General features: G+C 43.1%; 1 non-coding gene across 1 annotated transcript; it reads left to right on the top strand.

Moving 5' to 3' along the window:
• The first annotated feature begins 15417 nt into the window (after window positions 1-15417).
• Window positions 15418-15524, top strand: LOC127199724 (U6 spliceosomal RNA). Its single transcript, XR_007831988.1, has one exon. It is a non-coding gene; the product is annotated as a U6 spliceosomal RNA (small nuclear RNA).
• The last annotated feature ends 2139 nt before the right edge of the window (window positions 15525-17663 follow it).

Below are 17663 nucleotides of genomic sequence, written 5' to 3' on the forward strand. Positions count from 1 at the left end.
AAGCTCATATAAGGACTAGCCAGCATGCCAGCCTTCATTATCATAAAGTCTCCACCAGCTCACATGCAGTGCAGTATCCTCCATCGGCCCATAGTATTCCCTTTCCCAGTTTCATCACAGGCAGTCCTTCCTCATGTGCCCTCTGCTTCAAACATGCAGAATGACATTCAGGTTCTGAGTTACAGTGCTCTGTTGAGAATGTCTCCTTGCGTAGAAGAGCCCTCCATTTCTTTGCCAGCCTCCTGCATGGGCAGCAGGACTGCATGGCTTTCTTTCTAAGTCCTTCCCGTGGCTTCTTCTCTCTTGTTGAGGTATAGACTTGCACTCTAGCTGGCCCTTGCACACCTGCTTCTAAAGCGCTTCTCTGTGTTCGTGTTTGTGCCTGTCTTGCCTACTAGACTGTTGACTCTGAAAGCAAAGTGGACATATTCTTCCATGAAAAAAAAGCCTGTATATAGATCCATCTTGTGGATCTGGACCATGCTACAGCCTGCGTGGCTTTCGTATTGGCCTGACTGAGTGACCGACAGTCAGGAACGTTGGCATTGCACATGACATGCGCTCTGATGGAGATTCATCAGCAGCCTGAAAACTCAGCACTCTTATTACATACAGCCAAACACGGATCTGGCTTAGGGGGTCGGTGTAGTGATGCAGTCTCAGGCTTCCTCAGGACTGAGCACACACTGTCAACATCTATACTCGGACTCAGGTACCCCTGAGCCTGACCTAGGGAAGCTCTTGCCATTCCCCTGAGCCTGACCTGCCGCAGGGAAGCTCTTGCTGTCCCCATGGCCTGTGGCATTTAGGTTCTTGACATGGCCATGCTCTTGTCAACAATACCCATTTACTCAGCACTTCATCCACTCCCCACAGTTTCACACCTCATCTGCTCAATATGACACAGGGTGGGGAAGAGACTGGTGGTTAAGAGGTAGCTTTGACCATGGCACCCGCCAAGGACAATACGTGCAGTAAACTTCAAACCCCTACCCAGATCTAGCCAATGGACAAGACACTCTTCACAGCTGAGTGGAGAGTGGGGACTGACTTTCACACAAACTCTGGTGCCCCATATTTGACCATGTCCCCTGGATGGGGAGGCCTGGTGGCACACAGAGGAAGGATAGCAGGCTACCAAGAAGAGACTTGATACCCTATGAGCATATACAGGGGGAGGAGGTCCCCCTCAGTCACAGACATAGGGGAGGGGAGTAAGGGGAAAATGGGAGGGAGGGAGGGACGATACAAGGGATGGGGTAACAATTGAGATGTAATATGAATAAATTAATAAAAGATTTTTTTTAAAAAAAGAGGTTCCAAGTTATTAGGTGAGCAGCCTTTGGCAAATTCTGGAGCTCCGAATACTTCATATTTTCTCTTGTGAAGACTGGAGGCATGGTGTTGTGGGGAGATAATAGAGTACTGGGTGAGTGCGTATTCATAAACCAGAACTGAAGTGTTAGGTATATGAGAACAAGTCAAGACACGCATCGCTCTTATTCCAGTTTCTGCAACTTTCCTGTTTCCTCTTGTGGTACAGAATCCTTGCAGTAGCCTGTCAATCACACACTTCAGGCCCTGCAGAGCTTTTTCTCTGACTAGCAGCACCTGCTCTCCATATCTATTGCTGTTTCTGTAAATTCAGTAAGTACTGCAAGTGGGGCATCTCCCTGCCATTTTGATCATTCCAACTTCTCTCTCCCAGGTGCCAGGTCATGGGACTTGTCATGACCCTGGAGTCGTCTGTCTCGTCTGTCTCCCTAGATACAGCATGTAGTCCTGGAGGCAGAGGCCAGAATCATGCCATTCTCAATGACAGGAAGACCGATCTTTAACATGGATATTAATAAATATTGTTTAAGTCAATTGCCACCATCAAGGGTAAATAAATAACGCTTTAGATAGCTGGAAGCTCAGGCTCAGAGACTAGTGGTTCCAGGTCAGTGTGGGTCAGAGCAGGGATCCATGTCCTAAGCATAAGGTCTGTTAGAGGCAAGCACACCTCCTAGATGGGGCTATGCTGCATGCACTCCACAACAGTGGCTGCCCAGGTGTGTCCCCTGAGCAGTGGCAGCAGTGTCACTCATGAACAGGTTCGAAATTCTGGGAATTTGTCCCATGAAACAAAAGCTCTGAGGATGGAGACCAGGGATCTGTTTTAGAAACTTTCCAAATGTTTTCAAAACAAATGAAAATCTGATAATCAGCACTCTGCAGAAAGGACAAGAAAACTCCCAACAGATGTAATGCAGGATAATGTCCTGAACATCACTGAGTCAAAGAAGCTAGCTAGTCATAAGAAACATACACAGTATATAAGCAGACACACTCACATAGTTCTTTTTAAATTTTTTATTATTTAATTAATTTATTCAGATTACATCTCAATTGTTTTCCCCCTCCCTTGTATCCTCCCATTCCTCCCTCCCTCCCGCTTTCACCCTATTCCCCTCCTCTAGGTCTGTGACCGAGGAGGACCTCCTTCCTCCTCCACTATATGGTCATAGGCTATCAAGTCTCATCTTGGTAGCCTGCTTATCCTTTCTCTGATTGTCACCAAGCCTCCCCACCACGGGGAGGTGGTCAAATATGGGGCACCAGAGTTCATGTCAGAGTCAGTCCCCACTCTCCACATAACTGTGGAAAATGTCCTGTCCATTGGCTAGATCTGAGTACTGAGTGAGCTAACCCAGAAACAAAAAGATTCACATGGTACACACTTATAATTGGACACTAGCACCAAAGGCATGTCCCACGAAAGTCTTCACTTACCAGGAGATTGGGATAGATGTGAGGACATCTTACTGGGACTCTAGGTGAAAGAAGTGTGGGAGAATAGGGAACTCACACAGTCCTTAAAAACACACTGAGTTAGCCAATATTGCCAGAGTATAAGTTTTTATCTTTGGTCATGCTGGCTGCATAATTTGCAGGTCCGGATTTAAAGAAAAATGATCAGAAGAGAAGGCTTCACCTTGGACCCTGCCCCTGCCTGGACCCAGGCTCAGACAGAGGTGCTGCGCCCGTGTCAAGTTACTAAATGTTTTTGTTTGCTCTTCTCTAGCTCTGGTGACTTATTTCAGAAAGAAAGCAAACTGGTTGGAAGGTCTGTGTTGAAAGGTCTCTGGGTCACCTGGTTTTCCTGAGTGGGAACCTCAACGTACCTCCTCTGTTAAAGGGCTCCTGAATTCTCCCCTTTCCTCCAGCCATGGTGAAGGCAGACACAGAAGAGCATCCTTAGCCTGGTTTGCACAGAAGAGGAAATCATGTCATTGGCTTTGTGGAGAGAATTCCACTGTATGCTCATACATATAAATTTACCATGTGATATGAGCTTGCACCATAATGCTAATATTACTGAGAATGTCTACTTCCCAGGCTGAAGGGATCCATTCATTTTTCTGGTGCTACTCTGGTCTTTTTGTAATTGGTGATAATTACACATTTTTTTTAAATACAAAAAATGTTCACAATAAGAACTTGAAAAGGGCAATAAATGAACAAATAATTACAAGGTGGAGACCTTCGTGTTTTCCATACCTACCTGCCTCCAGGGTTTCCGTTGTCCCAACAGTCAGTTGTGGGATGTACTGCCTTCAGCATCAGAACTGGCTGAGACACAATAACAGCAGCATAGAAGGAACTTGGAATCATAAAAGGAGCCTGAGCCTTAAGCAAAGAAAGAACCTGGGACGCACTTGATACAAGGCCCATAAACAGAAAATCTTGTTTTATTTGAAATGACAAAGCTAAGTCATTTATTTAGAAGTCCAATGGGGTACTTACAGCTTCTTGCCGCTCTTCTCCTGTCACTGAGTGAAGTGTGTTATTTTACAAAGACTAATAGGCACAGTCATTTTGGTGCCAGCCACTTAGGATGAACAGAAAGCTCAAGGATGGGAAGTCTGTATGTAAGAGGCTCTAACAAATATACATGTACTGGTAGAAAAATGTGCCAAGATACAGGTCAGAAAGCAAGTTCCTTAGTGAAAACTCCCCTAAAAACTAAAGGGCAAGTGGCTGTTCATCTTCAGATGTCTCACAAGACCCATAAGGGTTTAAGTGGTCTAGTCCTTTGACATGACCCCGTTCATTTTTTTCTTCAATATTTTAAAGCAAGTTCAAGTCATCATGACATTTCATCCTTAAATATTTCAGCATGCATTTAAAATGTATTAGCCTATGCGCCTTCAATACCATTATCACAACTAGCATTAGTATTCTTATTGCAGTAAAATTTCAATCTGTGTTTCAATGCTTACTACCATTGTCTTATTTTAGTTTGTTCAAATAAACATCAAAACAAACCTGGCCATTATATTTGTTGCTCTTTGACTTGTTTTAAAGTCTCCTTGAACCTAGAATAGCATCTATCATCTTCTCTTTCTTTTCATTCTTTGGTGGAGGCAGCCCACGGGTCCAGGCATCGGCTGGCCCAGTCCCTTCCAGTGTAACGCTCTCCATCAATCTCTCACCTAAAAGCTCCATCACCTGCTTGCTATCACTAAGCGCCAGTGTCTGAGAACTAGCGAATCTGTAACTGTGCTACTCTCTGCGTTAACTAGCTGATTCCAAATTCCTTTAAACACCAGGCGTCTGTAATTACCTGACATAGCATGGATAAAGGACAGCAAGATAAACTGCTCAATTCATTTTTTTAATTGCCAGTATTTAAAAGTAATGAGTTGATGTCCTACCAATCTTCAGTGTGTTCTTGAGAGTGTCCTCCTGTCTCTGTCTCTGTGACTCTCTGTCTTTCTCTCCCTCCTCTCATCCCCCCCACCATCCCTTTTCCTTCCCTCCCCCCTCTCCCTTCCCTTCCTCCCTCATTCTTCTTCCTTAAGTACAATTAGAAACCATTTATCAATATTCATACTGCTGTAATCAATTGTAATCCACACTGACTAAAAGGAATCCTTTTATGTCAACTTCTGTTTTCCTTTCACACAACCCAATTTTTTTCTTATATAAGCACCAAGATTTGTAGATGAAACATAAACATTTAATCATTTAAGTAAATTCAGATCACCCCATGACCCAAATACCTAACATCTTCGTATGTCACTTTTATAAGCAGGACTTGTAAAATTGTTAAAGCTAGAATATTCTCCTGAATAGACCACTCTTAAGGGGACACTTTATTCACAAGAGAGAAAACCAAGGGAGAGATCTCCCATTAACGCAAACTTTTGAGCTGATAATCTGATGAGCAACAAAGTAACAGCAGGATGTTGCCATCTTGTTTGATACAATCCAGCCCAGTCCTGATGAGACTTGAAGTGTGCTGGGGTGGGTTGGTGGGGTGGCTCCCCTTTTCTGAGAGGTAAGAGAGGGGGGATGGGGAAAGAGGGAGGGAGAGTGGGACTGGGAGGAAAGGAGAGAGGGCTACAAGTGGAATGTAAAGTGAATGAACGAATTAATTAATTAATTAATTTAAGTGGTTCTCAGCCTTCCTAAAGCTGCAACCCTTTAATACAGATCTTCATGTTGTGGTGACCCCCAACTATAAATTTATTTTGTTGCTACTTTATAATTAATTTTGCCACCATTATGAATTGTAATGTAAGTATCTAATTTGCAAAATTTTTGACTGATATTTGACCTCCAAAGGAGTCAGGACCCACATGGTGAGATCCACTGTTGTAGCGGATGCTCTCGGGATATTTTTTCTTGTAGTTTTATTCCACACTGAGAGTTGAAATAGGAACAGAAAGAAAGGAAAGGTAACTCCTCTCAAGCCCTGGGGCAATGCTATAGGGAAGAAGTCACCTTCAGATCCTCTCTTTATGGCCATAATGTGTTTGCTAAACACTTTTGGGTGGGGGATTTTGTAAACCAGTCTCTTAGTTTGTTTATATATAATTTAACTAAAATATGATTACACATTCTTCTCTCTTGCCTCTTCTCCCTCTCGTCCTTCCTGTGCACTTTCCCTCCAACGTCTCTCATGTCCCCCTACTTTCAAAGATATAGCTCTTTTTCTTTTATTATTATTGATACATGCACACACACAGACACACACACACAGACACACACACACCACCACCGCCACCACCACACATACATAATACAGAGGAAGAGAGAACCAGCACACAGAGACGCACAGAGAGACAGAGGGAGACACACACAGAGAAAGAGAAGCATGAATGCAATTGGCTGAGTCCAGTTTTGCTGTTTGTGCACTCTCAGAACTGACCACTTTGTGTTGGATAACACTTTCGATAGCTTCCTCATTTTCTGGAAGACAGAAACAAGGTTCGCAGTCAGTATTTGCTGCCCCTGACATGGGACCAGCCGTTTTCCCAAAGGACCTCTGGCTTCTCTTTAGTTGGGTGTTTCTAGAGACAGTGCAGATTTTTGTGTGCCTGTTGCTCCCATTGTCATTTGGGCTTTTCAGTGGATATAGCTTGAAATCATCTATTTAAAAAAAAAAAAAACAGGAAGCAGGAGCTATCAATTCTCACCAATGTTTCCAATTCAAGTTTAACGTCACAAGGTATGTGGTCAATATCTTTAAGTCTCTCTTTTACAAATAACATTAACATAATTATAATTTTCCTTTTACTATATGCAAAATGACATTATGAACATTTTACCAAGAATAAGAATACTGTGGGCTAAGGTGTTTTTTTTTTTTTTTTTTTTTTGCCCTGTGGGGTATATAATCAAGCACTATATCCAAGCTCAATTGCAGTAATTATTTCTATGAGTAATTATGTAACAAGATGTACTCCAAAGTTACCGCAGGGTTTACTGTAACTCATTGTCAGCCTTAAGACAGTGACTTGCGTTGCTTATGTCATTATAGGTTTGGCATGTATCTTTGTAGATGAGGCCATCTAGAGCTTGTCTCCAAGAAGATGGGGTGCCTGAGCGACTTGGTTATCTCCTCAGCTCGTCTGAATGATTGTCACACTGAACACACCATGAGCTACTTTCCTCTCAGCTGTCAGGTGTAATCACCAATGCTGAGTCACAGCTCAATCCTCTTCTGCCTGGTACCATGTGTGATTAGCAGTCCTGACTGGCCCTTGGTTGCTATGGTCACTAAAGCTTCCTCACAGCCCCATGAGACTGGGTGGAAATAATTGTCCACATATACTTCCTGAACACGGTAGCTTAAAAGAAGTCACATAGCATACAAACATAGTAACATTTCATTTTCTACAACAAATAAAATTAAGACACCCCACTCTGTTTTCTCTTTTACTGTTCCATCTTTAAACATTTTATACTATAATGAACCTATTTCCATCCATCACAATTATTATCATTACTATTTTTATTTTTAAATTATCATTTTTTCCTGTAGGAGTGTCCAATGCTTATGTAAATTTCCTTCTTCTCTGATAACAGATCTAAAAAGAAAAATAAACAAAAGATAATAACTAACTAACAGGCCTTTTTAAAATTCTAACTACTTGAATTATTCTTTTTAAAAACATTATATATAGATATGTGTATATAGATATGTATGCATATATATAGAGAGAGTGTGTGTATGTGTGTGTGTGCAGGTGCGTACACATGCATGTGTATACTCAGCACACACACACATAAAGACATAGTCACACAGCATGTATGTGGAAGTCACAGAGCAGTTTCCATGGAGTAGGATTTCACCCTCCACTATGTGGGCTCTTGGAACTGAACTCAGGTCACAGGCTAAGCAGTAATTGCCTTTCCCTGCTGAGCCATCTCACTGGCGCCTAAATTGTCCCTACCCTAAGCCTTGGGATTAGCTGTCAGAGTCTTGGTCTTTTTAGAGGCTAATGTTACTTATACGCATTGTTGTCTCTGCCTCACCCCTTCCCTTTGCCCGTGTGTGTGTGTGTGTGTGTGTGTGTGTGCATGCTACAAGACTGGTAGCTACCAGGAGCCACTGGCCCTCAAAGCAGCCCTCACCAATGACCTCAAGAGCGTAGGTGAGAACATTCCAGACAAAGGGAGAGTGCAAAGGTGTTCCAGTCACATCAACTATGACGCGAGTCCCTCAAGTCTTCTGCTACTTTCCTTCTTTGCTCCATCTCGCCTCTCTACTTCCTTCTGCACTGGAATCCTCTTCAATGTCAGCCTCTACCTGGGCATCTATCTCTGTTGTGGTGTCAAAGCTGTAGACCCCATGCGCTTTCCACTTTCCTTTCCAGTTTCAGCTGTTCGTCGTGAGATTTAACCTTCTTAGTGTGTGCTTTCTCCAGCAAGGCTCGTGGTAACATGTGGTGAGGAGGACAAGGGCAGCTCTCTGATGGAAAGGGAGTTTGGCAAGGAGTTCATTTCAGCTCACTAGCGTTTTTAGACACTAGTACATCAAATTCAGGGAAAAGAACAAGAACGCAAAATCAAAAAGTTAACAATATGCAAATTGTGCATTTTCTGTTGGAGAACTAGAGAATTTAAAAGGCCATATTTTGACATTTGTAATCTTTAAAAGGTCATATACCTACGTCAGAGTGGTTCTTACATCTTTAAAAAAATTATGTCAATTTGGAGAGAGAAGTGGAGGTAATTTTCGGCAATGTGTGGCAATAAGTGATGGTGAAAGATTCTCTTACAGTGCTATTAATCTTTTTTAAAACCCTCATGAGCCTCAGAACAAATATCTTATACTGGCTAATAAACTGAATTCACAACCAACCACACTATATGGTTTCTGTTAGCATTTTATGTACATTAATTTCTGTCAAAAGACACTCTCTTCACCTGAGAATTGCATCAGATTTGTTGTTGTTGTTGTTGTTGTTGTTGTTGTTGTTGTTATTTTGGAGACTGTTGAGAAGCATGTTCTAGGTGTGGACTATACTAAATGGACAGGAATTATAACTTGGACACGGTGATGTTTTGTATACTTGTGTTGATTGTATATTTACACCAGAGTAAATTGTACATGCCTCCCTGTAAGCCTGTGATGAGTGTGCAAACACCTGACCACACACCATCCTCTAAAGAGCATGCTCAGAAATGCAGTGTCTGTGTACAAGAGGTCTGCTGTCAGTCTTCCTTGTTTGCGTTTCAGAGACCCTCAGCCATTGCTGAACCCATGGTGACTCCAGTCACTCTGGTACCCATGGGCACTTCTCTTCTGAACAGATCCCTGTCCTTTCAGGACACTTTGAGAAGGCACACCTGTGCATTAGTTAGATTTCTGACCAGTGTGGTAAAGTATGTGTCAGAAGAAACAGAAGAGGGAGAATTTGCAGTAGTTTCTGGTTTGAAAGGCATGAATGCACTCCTTCACAGCAAGGGCGGAGTGCTGACAGCAGGCTGGTGAGGCATGGGGAGCCTTGAAGTGGCTGGCCACACCTCTTCCATAGTCAGGCAGCAAAGAACTCAGTCAGAGAAAGTAGAGGTGTTGCATAATCCTACAGTCCCCGCCCCCAGCATCCCACCTCTAGGTAAGCCCCATTCCATAAGGTTCCACAGTCTCCCCAAACAACAGCGTCAGCTGGGACTGAGCACACAAACATACAGGTCTGTGGGGTATGTGGCACATAAACCATAGCAACGTACTAGAAATATGTTTACCACTCAAACTGATGCTTAAACATGACTCCTGGGAGTAGTTATGTGTCGCAGGCTGCCTTGGCTGCAGCAGTAACTTTGCCTGCCAATGCTGGACCACCTCCACCAGCAGACAGAGGGCATCTTTGTGTCTTCAGGCTGCGAACTAGGGATGAAAAGTGGAGAGTTCTTAGTGCTCTGTGAGTGTCTGCCTTTATTTCTCACTGCAGCATCCTAGGGCCTCTGTCTTGTGTTCTGGGAAGTACAGGACTTTGTTCTATGTTCTGCATGGAAGTGCAGAAACAGAAGGGGAGGCATTCGACTACTTCCCAGAATATGAGCCTTTAGCCTTGTTTTTAATGCGTTTTCTTGCTTTCCTTTCTAATGGGTCTTATTTCTCTCTGCCAGCTCTGAGTGGAATATCCTTTTATCTATTCTACTTCTAGTGAAACAAATGGAATATTCAATCTAAGCAGGAAGCCAATGGAATTTTTTAGACTCAATAGAAGAAAAGCAAAATCCAGAATTTTCATTCCAAATCTGAAACTATTTATAAGCAAATGGTTCAGTTAGACGTAGAGCTGTCGTAGACCCCCAGGACCCCACTTTCTCTGGGTAGGCTCACCTCCTAAAGATCCCACAGCCTTACAAAAGAGAGATGTAGCCTGACACCTGGTTGTTAAACAAACTAGGATGAGTTTAGCAGATGTCGGCCATGAGTCCTTCCCATGTCACAGGAATCTGGAAAGGTCAGGAATAAGAAAGCAAAGTGTGACCCGCCTCACCTCAATCCTGAAATCTGGTGGACACTGGTTACCTTCCCTCCCTGTTTTCATCACAATCAATGTAACAGACATAGCCAGTGTCACTCCATGTTCACCTATGCAGTTTGCTTCTACTTTTAATTGTAAAAACTTCAACTCAGTCTAAACTGCTTAACACTGGCTGCCTGGTGTTGTGGTGATGACTCCAGGCACAATGGTGAGCTGCAGATCTCTAGAACCGACCCGCTTAACATAGAAGAATTTCTTGTGCACTCCCAGGCCCCACCATCTGCAGGTTTCGCAATGAGCGATAACTCATAGAAATGGAATCATGTGGGGCGCGCCCTTGTGTTGCTAGCTCATGTCAAACAGCTCAGTGGCCTCCAGTTTCACCCTTTCTATGGCGTGTAGCAGGACTTCCTTTTTAAGGCTGAATATAAAGCTTAAGACATGAAATTTATCTGATTATGTGCAGCAAAGGAAACGATGATAAGAGTGATAATATAGTCTACAGAATGGGGAAGAAATCTTTTCCAGCTCTACACCAGATAGGGGATTACTGTCTAGAATATATAAAGAAGTGCAAAACTTGAACATCAAAGAACCTCCAACTCATCCAGTTAATAAGTGGGCCACTGAACTTTGTCCACAGTTCCTGAGAGAATAAGCACAAATAGCCAATGAGTATTTGGAAAATGTTTGAAAATGATGTTCATCATCTTAGCTATCAGGACTCTTTTGCGATTTCATCTCATATCAATCAGAGAAGTTATTATCAAGAAGACAAATGATAAGTGTCAGAGAGAAAAGTGGGAAAGCAGGAACCATTATCCATTGCTAGTGGGAGGGAAAGTTTGTGCAGCCGGTACAGAAATAAGTGTGGAGCTTAAAAACAAAAACAACCAACCAAACAAATAAATAAAAAACTAAAAACTGAACCCACCACAGATTTAACATTGTGTGCATGAGAGGGTATGAAACTAACTAGAAAGACAATCATGAGAAGAGAAGAAATTTTCTTAGAGGAGGCAGGCAATGGGTGACGGAGGAAACCTTGACACAGTCTTATTAAAAGAATTGCTGAGTAATGCCCCACCATGTGTGTACAACACCATTTTTGGGTTTCTCTGTGTAGCCTTGGCTGCCCTGGACTCACTTTGTAGACCAGGCTGACTTTGAACTCACAGAGATTGGCCTGCCTCTGCTTACCCCAGTGCTCAGATTAAAGGCGTGTGCCACCACCATGCCTAGCTTCTAGATTATTTCTGTTTCCTGTTCTTAGGTGCTTTTTGGTTCCTGGCTAGCGGGAATTAGACTGCACGGACACAGATGCATCTGTGAGATCCTAATTGTAGTCCTTTCAGATCCATATCCACAAGTAGAGGCGCAGGATCCTATAGCAGTTCTGTTCTTATTTTCCTGAGGAGTCTTCCAGCTGTTTCCACAGCCATTGAACTGCTTGACAAAGGTCTGGCTCCCTCGTTACTTTACAGCCTTGCTATTTGATTTTCCTTCTTCTTCCTATCTTCTTTCCTTCCTTCCTTCCTTCCTTCCTTTCTTAGTCATCCTAGCAAGTCTAAGAAGATATCTCTTAGTACTTTCATTTCCCTCAGAGTTAATACTGTAACTATCTTCCATTGTTTATGATAATGTCTTCCAGGAACAATTATCTGATCAACTTCTTTGATTATTTGTTTTCATGATGGTGTGTGTGTGTGTGTGTGTATGTGTGTGTGTGTGTGTGTGTGTGTGTGTGTGTGTGTGTGTTGCCTACTGAGTTGTGGATTCCTTTTATAAATTTCAAATTGATCCTTGATTACATATATAAATGGATTCTTCTTAATTATCATTTAGAACTTATTTCAACAGAGAAATACGAGACACAAAAGAATTGTAAAAGCAGTTCACTTTCCTCCTCCTTGTTTTAAAATCATGCAATTGCTACACTTATGCATAAAAACTTTCTGCAAGTCTTACCTATCTTAATGTTATTAAGAAGTCAAAAGAGCCAAGACAGTAAATTGGTACAAGCAATGAATTAACTACTGATACTGCCTAAATTCCCCTTCCATCCCCCCCCCCACCAGAAAAAAAAAACACATAATGCCCACAGGTAATGTTATCTCAGACCCAGTTTAAATCTCTGGCCTCTGCAGATCATCCTGCGTTGAGCTGAAGACATGTTCCCATTTGATTTTCACAGATTTCTATGGAAACACCTTTTGAGATGACCTTTACTCTGAGAGACTATTTTGCTTTATTTTAAATAGAATGACAACACATTCTATTTATTTATGCAAAGCAAAAATGTTTGGTAGACTTTGAACACAGTATAAAATGTGATTTCATCATTTGTCCCTCAAGAGAGCCAACATCATTAGGGACAGCATCCCCAGGGTTGGCACCTAAAAAGATGCTTTTCTCTCCTTGGATGCAGGGTGTATGTTGTTTCTTCTACTATCCTTTTGAAGCTACTCTGTATCATCATGCAAAACTCAGGCAATGTATACTCAATGGCTGAGAATACTTCACAAATTTTGATTGAATTTTAAGTTTTCTCTTTAATAGTTCTAGTTGTTTTAATTTTCTTAGGAAAAACTACAGAAAGCACAGAAATGTACACACAGATGTTCATCTCAGCTATTAAAAGCAAAGCCTTCCAGGAGTAAACATGGAACTGTTACATAAAGTTCACTCAAAAATTTGCCTCCAAATTGTCAAGGTTAAGTTTAAAAGTTTGCAAGTATCCTACTTGTGATAATTAAATTTTCATATTTCAACCATCCTTAATGTCAGCTCTGGTGTGTCCCCCAATAGGAATATATGTCCACTCTATGACCTTGAATCCTGATGTAAGGGGCACATATTAGGCATACATAACAGCACAGATGCAAAGTGACCACTGCATCATCCAAGAATTATGGCAGTTCCTATGCAGAAACTATGGCAGAAATAACTATGTGGAAGAAACCCATAAACCTTCATCTATGTTCTGTTTTTCCGAATCTGCTGCTGAAAGCCAATCAATCATCTGAATCTATTAAGGCAGTCAGCTACTTAAAGGAGGCTGACTAAAACAGGCCAAGAAGAAGAGGAAGGTTGAAGCAGAGAATGACATAATTGGAAATTTCTTTGTACAGTTGTGATTTTCAAACTGAACACTAGGGATACGTTATACAGTTGTCATTGTATAAGTATCATGGATTATTTGCACAAACATAGAAGTGTAAGTCAATCACTTGATATGGCCTCTTGGGATAATCAAGATGTGTGGTAAACACAAGATGAATGATGCTTATCTTGGCATAACCTGCTGTGCATCTTATAGTAATGTTAAAAAAAAATAAGTCTAAGTGCACTCTAAAAGAATGATTGAAACTAAATACTCAAACCAATAACAGATGCATACAAACACAGTTATGTAAAAATAAATATTAGCTGACCTGGGTAATTAGCTCATTCACACAACAGGGTTAAGTCAAAACAGATATGCACACAGTCTTCCTCCTTTCAGTTGCTATTTATCTTGTTCAGTTTATGAGAGAAGTTCATTGTGCATTCACAGGTGAAAGCTTAAGAGATGAAAGTGAGAGAGGCATGGGCTTCAGTCAGGTATGGAGGTCAGCCACATGGTTGACAAGTGGCTCCTAGGCAATAGAGGAGACAGGTGGCCTCAGAGAATGAGGGATGCACAGGGTACCACCAAAAGTATATCAACTCTCCAGACAGCTTCCAAAGAAAGATGGAAGAGAAGAAAGAAAATAGTTATGCCTTTCTGAGTCAGGACACGGAAAGCCAGGCAGATCTGACAGAGCCTTGTGGCAGCCCTGAGATGACTGTGCTGGGGGCAGGAGATCTGGGAAGAAAAGTACAATATCTCATTAAAAGGCAGAGGCTCCCCGGAGTGAAGGTGTCCTTTAGCCAGGTGATTGACTTGCCCAGCCTATTAACTCATTTGTATTGTGTGTAGCTTGGAATGCCAGCCCCTCTCCCTAAGGCCAGAGAACAGCTTCCCTAATGGGACTTTCCCCTCTTCATTTAAAATCGCCAAGCCACATTTCCTTAGAAGGAAAATGTCACCATATCTTTTCCAATAAATAAAATTGTTAACTCAAAATCTCCCTCTTTGGATTATTGTCTCATCTATATTCAATTTTTTTTGTTGTCTAATCCAGATCTTATGCAAATTCCTTTTCCAAAGAACTCCAAAGACCTAGGCAAAATTTCCTCCTTGTGGTTACATGTACTTGAGTTTACTTAAAAGCACAGGTGTTTAATGTTTCTTACTTAACTACATGTATGTATAAAGTCTGGAATGTTACCTTCACTGTCGCTCTAGCATTTCACTCCGTTCTCACGGGGTTCTTTGTCGCTTTGATTAATAGCACTCCTTTAGGGAAATGGCCAACATGGGCTGTGATCTCAGCACCAGTGTCTGTTTGCTTTCTTGCAGGAGGCCTTGTCTGTCCCTTTTCTGCCTAGCCCTGTCTGAAATTTGGACTCAGCTACTGTGACAGGGTTTTACCTTACTGCCGAGAGCAGAGCCTCTGGTTAATGTGAACTGTCACCATCTACTGGAACCTCGCATGAGAGACCAATAAAGTACCAAAGGAAATTAACCCCAGCCTCTGTGTGCCGCAAGGCATTGTCCGGAAGATGCTCCTAAGTCTTTCTTTCCATGAAATTTTAAAACATCATGACACCAGGAAGAGCAAGCCACTTCACCTTTGTCTCACAGCTAAAAATACATGCTCCCCATGCAGGCCTTCAGCTGAGGAATGGGCCTCCCTTCAGCTGGGATGGTTGGTCTCTTAAAGACATAGTAACTAGATGTAAAAGTTATAAACTCCAAATGTGAGCACAGAGACAGACTCTTCTGTAAAATGATGATTTATGTAATGGAATCATCAGTCTTGTATTTTATGGAATATTTAAAAAAACAAATCTATACATTGCTCTTTTGAAGAGTAATTCATTTTTATTACTTGAAAATCTTTATTTCAAGGTTGTTCTAGATAAACTGTTCCTTGTCATCTTAAGATTTCCCCATCTTGACAACTCTGGTGGCCCCCATCATGAGGATGAAGGCTGGAGACTTGAAAGTCATGGGGCAATGAAGCAATACTGTTGAAGGCATTAAGAAACAATTACTGTGCTCGCTTCGGCAGCACATACAGAAAAATTGGAATGATACAGAGAAGATTAGCATGGCCTCTGAGCAAGGATGACATGCAAATTCCTGAAGTGTTCCATATTCTTAACTCATGATTGTTTCATAGTTCTTCCTGCTGTGTGTAGTTTATCTTATTCATGTACAATAATATAAATGTATATGTTTTAAAAAGAAACATAATAAAATAATTTTGAAAAAGAAAAAATTACTGCCCAGAATAAATATACACCATTTAAAAGGAAAGAAAGAAATGACAAAAGAAAAGAAACTGCCAAAGGCCAGTAGCAAATTCCTACAGACTTTGAGGTGTTCAAGGAGCCACACATAAAGTATATGTTTTTCTCCAAAAGCCAAAACTTAACTATTATTCTTTTCACTCTTTACAAATGCTTGAAAGTTCATGTGAAAATTTAGATTTTAAAAAAGCCAGCTCTCACTTCTGCTGTTGGCAACTAGGCAGGGTTGGACACCTGTACTTCTTTTGTGTGCAGCAGGAAACCCCCAGTTCCGCAGAGGCCCTTAACGCTTTCTGTAAGTCAGCTTCACCTACATCTACTCACTGAGGCGAGCTGCTTAGTGGATCAGCTACAAGAGTGATGCCAATATTTCATAGTTATAGGAAGTCATCACAGGTACCAAGATTCAGACTCATGGGTGATTACATCAACTCATAGCTGCTCTGCATTTCAGTTAATTTTATCTCTCTACAGAATTTTCCACAAAGCCCAAACAAATAGTTTAGTTAATTTTTTGTGTGACTCAGTTGAAGACTGAAACTGACAGAACTGTTTTTGCCTTTAGAGAGTGCATTGGTCTCCCATAGAATGGCTACAACAGATGCCATCTTAGTTTGAGTCTCTACTGCTGTGAAGAGACACCATGACTGAAGGCATTCTGGCCAACTTATGCATGGCAAACATGACTCTGGCAGGCCTTGCTCTTCTCCCGCATGCCCCGCTGTCTTGCTAAAAACTGTTACCCTCAGGAACAGTCATAGGGGAGGGGAATAAGGGGAAAGGGGGAGGGAGGGAAGAATGGGAGGACACAAGGGATGGGATAACCATTGAGATGTAACAAGAATAAATTAATAATAAAAAATTAGGAATTGCACAGATTTCTGAGCCAGGAACACCGAGGTCCGAACATCACGGCAGCGGGAGTGCTCCACGGTTCGGAGGGACCAGGGTGCGGAGGACCTGCGTGCCCCTGCACACGGGAGGAGCGTGGTTTTTCTCTGATCGGAGCGGCAGCGGTAGAGGCGGCAGCACCAGCGACACCAGCAGCGGCGGCTGAGGTTTGCAGCTCATAGCCTTCCGGTGGAGGCGATTGGTGTGGTGGCTGGTGGGAATTGCTGCGGGAGAGGGGACTAGGGGCAGGATTTGGGTCGCGTGGAGCCTTTGGACCCAGATTGGACTCGGCGGACAGTTCGGCCCCAGAGTCCCGGGTATTGGCCCGGCCCAGCAAACAATTCTGCCTGAGGCACTAACTCAGCGTGGCCATAGCTCCCCTGCTGTGGCGCAGGCTTAGTTGAGCACGCTGCTCCACACTAGGCACTACCTCAGCTCAGCGGCAGCTCCCCTGCGGTGACACAGTCTGGGCGGAGCACTTGGTTTCACCACAGGCGCTAACTCAGAGCAGCCGCAGTTCTCCTGCTGTGGCGCAGGCTTGGTGACGTGCTCGGTTCCATCCTAGGCACCACCTCAGCTCAGCGGCAGCTCCCCTGCGGTGACACAGTCCGGGCGGAGCACTTGTTCCACCACTGGCGCTAACTCAGAGCAGCCACAGTTCTCCTGCTGTGGCGCAGGCTTGGTGACGTGCTTGGTTCCATCCTAGGCACCACCTCAGCTCAGCGGCAGCTCCCCTGCGGGGACACAGTCTGGGCAGAGCACTTGTCCCACCACTGGCGCTAACTCAGAGCAGCCGCAGTTCTCCTGCTGTGGCGCAGGCTTGGTGACGAGCTCGGTTCCATCCTAGGCACCACCTCAGCTCAGCGGCAGCTCCCCTGCGGGGACACAGTCCGGGCGGAGCACTTGTTCCACCACTGGCGCTAACTCAGAGCAGCCACAGTTCTCCTGCTGTGGCGCAGGCTTGGTGACGTGCTCGGTTCCATCCTAGGCACCACCTCAGCTCAGCGGCAGCTCCCCTGCGGTGACACAGTCCGGGCGGAGCACTTGTTCCACCACTGGCGCTAACTCAGAGCAGCCGCAGTTCTCCTGCTGTGGCAC

The sequence above is a fragment of the Acomys russatus genome, chromosome 15, assembly GCF_903995435.1.
Source record: "Acomys russatus chromosome 15, mAcoRus1.1, whole genome shotgun sequence".
In the NCBI taxonomy this organism is placed as follows: Eukaryota; Metazoa; Chordata; class Mammalia; order Rodentia; family Muridae; genus Acomys; species Acomys russatus.